Source organism: Sciurus vulgaris (assembly GCF_902686455.1).
Source record: "Sciurus vulgaris genome assembly, chromosome: 8".
Lineage (NCBI taxonomy): Eukaryota > Metazoa > Chordata > Mammalia > Rodentia > Sciuridae > Sciurus > Sciurus vulgaris.
This window is the reverse complement of record NC_136468.1, coordinates 123,823,954-123,830,167: the sequence shown is the minus strand read 5'-3', so window position 1 is coordinate 123,830,167 and position 6,214 is coordinate 123,823,954.

Below are 6,214 nucleotides of genomic sequence, written 5' to 3'. Positions count from 1 at the left end.
CGTGCTCCCTCCTCTAGGAAGTGCTCCCTGATGAGTCTCTATAGACCTGATCTCAGGCCACCTTGTTCTGGCTCCCAGAACCTGGATGTTTCATTGTTCTGATTATGTCGATCTCTTCTGATCCATCCCCATCCTGTGGTCAGGTAGAACTTGTCCCCCACAGCACAATGGAACCATAGTTACTATTGGAATGAATTAATGAATGACTTCCATACCAGGAAAGTGAGGTCACATCCATCACTAAACACATCAGGACCCAAGAAGTCTGTTGTGAGGCAAGCATGACGGTCCAGCTCCTCCCAACCCATTTTACAGATGGGAAGGTAGTTGGGGCCACAGTTGCTGAATCTTAGCTGGTGGCAGGACCAGGGCCTGCATGGATCACATTCAGGGTAGGTGATATGGGACCTTTGTGGCTAGGCTCAGGACAATCTTTTGTGGCTGTGGATTTTTCATGGTGTGATTGTTTCTACTGCCATAGAATAGGTCCCATCACTGGGTCACTGACTCTGCTAGGGCCTGGTGCCCTTGGCCTTCAACCAGCCAGTCTTGGTGCCTTACCCCCACAACAACCTTCACCCTAGCCAAAAAGACAGTGTACCACATAAATAACATGATGTGACTTCACATGCATTTATTATTTTACCCTTCACAATAGCCCAAGGAGAAAGCCTCTCTTTGTATCATCTCCATTCTATAGATGGGGAAACTAAGGTTCCTTTTGTTTTGTTTTGGCAGTCCTGGGAATTGAACTCAGGGCCTTATACATGCTAAGCAAGTATTCTACTACTGAGCCACATCTCAATCCTGAAACTTAGGGATTCTCCAAGGGCATCTGAATGGGACATGACAGAGCCAAGACTTGAACCCTGTCAGGCTGGTTCTACTGTGCTGGGCTAAATGTAGAGGTGTGGAAGTAGTAGGGTAGAGGCCTTCCAGGGCTGCATGGTCTATAGTGCAGAGTTCAAGTTTCTCTCTGTGATACTGGAGTGAACCCCTTCTGCCCCAGCTTCCCCAGGACACATGGTATAACTGTAGTATCCTCTCCCTGGGACTGCCATCAGGACATCCTCACAGGTGCTGAGCCAGGCATAGAACATAGGGGGTACTCAGGAAGTAGGGTGCAGGCTGCTGAATTTGGGGTGCCAGTGATAAACTGTGGGGACAAGTCAGTGTGGGAGCTGAGGAGGCCAACAACCTCAGGAGACATTCTGACATGGTGCAAGTACAGTCCCCGATATAGGTCAATTTTACCATGACACCATTGGCCCTGGGACTGGGCTTAAGATTCCTGCTGCCCCAAAGGGCAGAAGTTGCAAGATCTTCACAGAACAAAAGCCGTCTAGGAAAAGTGCCTCATAAAGGGTCTTCCAGTTTGGGGTGGTACATGTGGACTAGAGAGCCCAAGAGGACCTAGGAAGGCTCTAAGCCTTGGGCATCCTGTAGTCCTGACCTCACCCCATGGTTAATTTTAGAAAGGCAATAGCATTCTAGCAGCCTTTACAATATTAAACGTGGTAAGGTGACCTGGGGTGGCTGAGAGCCCCCAGATCCAGCAGACACCCCAAAGATATGGTGGGGGATGCTGAGGTTGGAGAAACAATGACAGGAATCAGCATATAGTTTGGGAAAAGGACGAATCCCTAGGCACCTTCAGTCCTGGAGCATGTCCACCATGCAGCAAGCTTGGCCTGGACCTCTTTACCTCTACTCCCTTCTGTCAGTTTCCCCTCTTCCCCACTTCCCTCACCCTAGTGTCTCCAAGCAGAGACATACAAGTCCTTTTTTTATTTTTACTTATTTATGTGGTACTGGGGATTGAACCCATAGGCATTCAACCACTAAGTTACATCCTCGGAACTTTTTTGAGACAGTGTCTCACTAAGTTTCTGAGGCTCAAACTTGCCATCCTCCTGCCTCAACCTCGACAGTTTCTGGGATTACAGGCATTCTCCACCCATAGGATTGCAGGTCTTTTTTTAGCTAAGAAAATAAGGAACTTCAATAGCTGAAGTTGGGATTGACACTAGTGCCCCCTGGAGGCCGGTTTGATGTCTACAAGATCCCAACCTGAGCTTTGGGATCTGGTGGGAAACAAGATTCTGGCCTCTTTCCTAAAGCTGAGGTGGATTTCCAGATGGGAAGATATCATTTTAGCTAACTAATCCCTAGTAAACGGTCAGAGGCTGATACAGCACGACCACCATCTGAGCTATATTGAGTGATGCTCCCAATAGCCTGGTTATTCATTCATAGGTTGGAAGATTCCCCAGGTTGGGGAGATTGGGCCAAGCCTCATCTCCTACCCCAATCCATGACTCCTTGCCTCACCCTGGCTACTGCAGACCAGCTCTTCCCAGGCCAGGTCTACATGGACTGACTACTGTATCCTTAGCACCCACCAGATTCTCTGGAGCTCTCCAACTGGTGCTCCAGGCCAGTTTCAGTTTCACCAACCTCTTTAGCCCAACCTTAGCCTTCCTTGAGTTGCTAGCTTTGTTGCCTAGTCTGTCCTTTTCCCAAGCTCTGGGATAATCAGTCCTAATTCCAGTCCTCTTAGAGGGGTGGCAGGAACTGAGGGCAGATAGGCCTATAGGAATTCATTAGAGAGGAGAAGGCCAGTATGGCAGAGGGAAATGTAGCTCAGTGTTGCAGTGTGGCTGGGTTCAATCCCCAGCACATATATGCATATTGAAAAAGAATATTAATAATATACAGGGGCTGGGGATATAGCTCAGTTGGTAGAGTGCTTGCACTGCAAGCACAGAGCCCTGGGTTCAATCCCCAGTACTGTTAAAAAAAAAAAAAAAAAGAATATACAAGAAGACTGGGGTTGTAGCTTAGTGGAGGAGCACTTGCCTTGTATGTGTGATACACTGGGTTTGATCCAGTAAATAAAATTATTGTGTCCATCTACAACTAAAATTAAAATATACATATATATATAAATATATATATATATATATATGGATGTATCTACTTATAGGTCACTAGAAAGATTAAGGGGGAAAACAGGGCAATTCTAGGGCCAGTTACACATATTCATCTTTTGAATGCTGTTTTTCTTTCAACCTGAATGCCTAAGCAGAACTCCTCAAATTCCTTGGAGGTGTCTTTGAGCTCAGATGAGCTGAAACCCACCATTCCCAAAGGGCTGCCACAGGAACCTGGCTGAGTCCCACTTCTTGAAGCCCTGACCCTTGCTCCTCTTGGCACCTGCCCTGGAGGCAGTTTCTGGGCAGAATATCTACTCTCTCCTTCCTGGACTTTGCTGCTGGGCAGCTTCCCCCTAGCTGACTGGGGACTGTCCTCTTTGGACTCCATCCCAGCCCTCCAGTGCTTGTGCCCATTTTAGTGCTCCCCCATAACCTCCCTTTTTGGCACCAGGATTGAACCCAAGTATGCTTAATCACTGAGACACATCCCCAGCCCTTTTAATATTTTTATTTTGAGACAGGGTCTCACTAGGTTACGTACAGCCTCGCTAAGTTCCTGGGACTGGCTTTGAACCGGAGATCCTCCTGCCTCAGCCTCCAGAGCCGTTGGTGTCACCACAACCGGCTTTAGCGTTTGCAGAGCCTGGCGCTCCTGTGCCTCTTCTCTGATTTCAAGGGCACAGGTTACTTAGGCCTAAGTCTACAAAAAAGTGAAAAGCCAAATGCGATATTCCAGGAAGCTGTGCGAGAGAAGTGCTGGGCCTCACCTCTGTCTCCATCACTTCTCACTCCCTAACCCACCCCACCGGAGGCCCACTGCTACCGGGGACGCAACCTGGCGAGTGGCAGGCTTGCCGGTTCTGCTGGGTTCGAGTGGCGGCTGGACTCCACAAACCCCCATCTCTGCAGCTACCAACGTCTCCCAGCTCCATGGACACCGGGAGTTGGGGAGATTAGAAAACATCAGAGACCAGTCAAATTAGTTCTGGGGTCTGAGGGCACCGACTGAGCATTCAGAAAGAACTGGGCTTCCAGTGCTCGGGCGCCCTCCACCCTCACCCTAAGTCGGGTTGTCCCTATTACTACCCCAGTCCAGGCCAGGGTCCTCCTGTTTCTCCCCATCCAGAGGCGAAGTCATCCTTCCCAGGACCAGCCTCTTGAGATTCTCACACCTTGGCTACCTTGGGGACAGACAACTACAGCTGGATCTGGGGTCTAGGGGCTGAGTGTAAGGAGTCCGAGGACGTGGAGTACGGCATGGAGGTGGTAATCATAAGAAACTTCCAGTGAGTCGGGAGTCTAAATTCGGGTGACATGGGAGCGCCGGGATAGGTGTATTGGTGGAGGTACTGAAGGTGTTTCAGGGACCCAGCGAGTGGCGGCCCACATTCTGTGCAATCCTTCTCATGCCATCCCAAATTAACCCCGTGGATGGATGGTGCTCTGGCTCCCGGGGTCTTCTCCTCTTGTCCCCAATAAAGGGAAGTGGGAATAAGGAGAATGCCTGGACAAGTACCTCGACTTCGTGTGGGGCCAGGATCCAGCAGCAGTAGCCGCATTCCCAGGCCTCCTGCTGAGCCAGTTCAGAGACCTGTGGATCTTGGCCTTGTTCTAAAACATTATGCGGCAAAAGATGAACCACAGCCCCTTGGAGATGGCTTCCATAAGTTTGAAGCAGCATAGAATGAACAGGTTCACTGGCACAGTAGTTCTCAAATTTCATTGCCAATAACTTAAAAACATCCAGCGCTCAGGTCCATGAAATCAGGCTAGAGTGGGACTATGGGTCTCTATATGCTGGGCTGGAAAGTCAGTGGTGTTAAGGTCAAAGGGATGGAGGTCCTGCAGTCTGGATTGTAAAAGAGAAAGGCTCATTAAGACAGCCAGGGTAGCTCCTGGCTGAAGAGGGTTTCTAGGCCTGCATTCCCTGTATTTTCCCTTTTCTGTGCAAGCAAGAATCTTTCTGGAACCAGGATGGACTCCACAGCTCCCCCATGTAGTTTGCGTTTGTGTGCATGCTGTTTAGGGATTGAACCCAGGGATGCTTCGCACTGAGCTACATCCCCAGCCCTCTTTCTTTTGGACAAGGTGCTGCTGGATCTCCGAGCACAAGAGCTTAGGGTAGTGCAACTCCTGTGAATAGGGCCCACCAACTCCCTGCCCTCAAGGGAAAACCAGTTTGTGTGTGAAATACTGCAGTCTGGTCATAATAGGATGGGAGGAATGTGATGGTCTTGGCCGGAAAGAGACTCCCAGAATGAAGGGTCAGGGGGCCCTGTGAGTGAAGCGTAGGGGTGTCAAGCTTTACCCCAATGCTATGGGGTAAGATTTCTAACTCTGGTCACTGGCCTCTGAAGTTAGTACTAACCTAGCCGCAGGAGAAAGGAGGGAAAGACATACATTATTAGATCCACATTCAGGGATTGCCACACAGGAACCCAACATTGTTGGCCAAGACATACCTTTCCAAACTGCTCTTCACAGGTGTCTCTGGAGTATTGTTTCTTCCAGAATTTCAAGACATGTTTTGCTGGTTGCAGTGGCACAGACCTGTAATCCCAGCAACTGGGGAGGCTGAGGCAGGAGGATCGCAAGATCCAGGTCAACCTCAACAACTTAGCCAGACCCTGTCTCAAATTTTTTAAAAAGGGCTGGGGATGTGCCCCTGGGTTCAATTCCTAGTACCAGAAAAACAAAACAAAACAACAACAAAAATACAAGAACAAACTGGGAGCTTACAAGGCTGAGGCAAGAGGATTGCAAGTTCAAAATCAATCTCAGCAACTTAGCTAGGTCCTGAGTACTTAGCAAGACCCTGCCACAAAATAAAAAAAATCTTAAAAGGGGGAAGGGATGTGGCTCAGTGATTAAGCATCTGTGTTCAATTCCTGGTATCATTTAAAAAAAAAAAAAAAACTGGGGAGTGTAGTTCAGTGGTTTAAATCTCTACATTTTAGCAGTGTAGTTCTATATAAATGGTAACTGACTGGCATTGAGTGTTGTTTTTTTTTTTTTTTTTGGTACTGGGAATTGAATTCAGGGGCATTTAACCACTGAGCCACATCCTCAGCCCTTTTTTGTATTTATTTAGAGATAGGGTCTTACTTAGTTGCTAAGGGCCTTGCTAAATTGCTGAGACTGACTCTGAACTCACAATCCTCCTGGGATTACACAGTCTGCTGGGATTACAGGTATGTGCACACCTGGCTTGGCACTGAGGTTTTAACATAAGAAAATTGGACTTTTCAGCAGGCACAATAGCACACACCTATAATCCC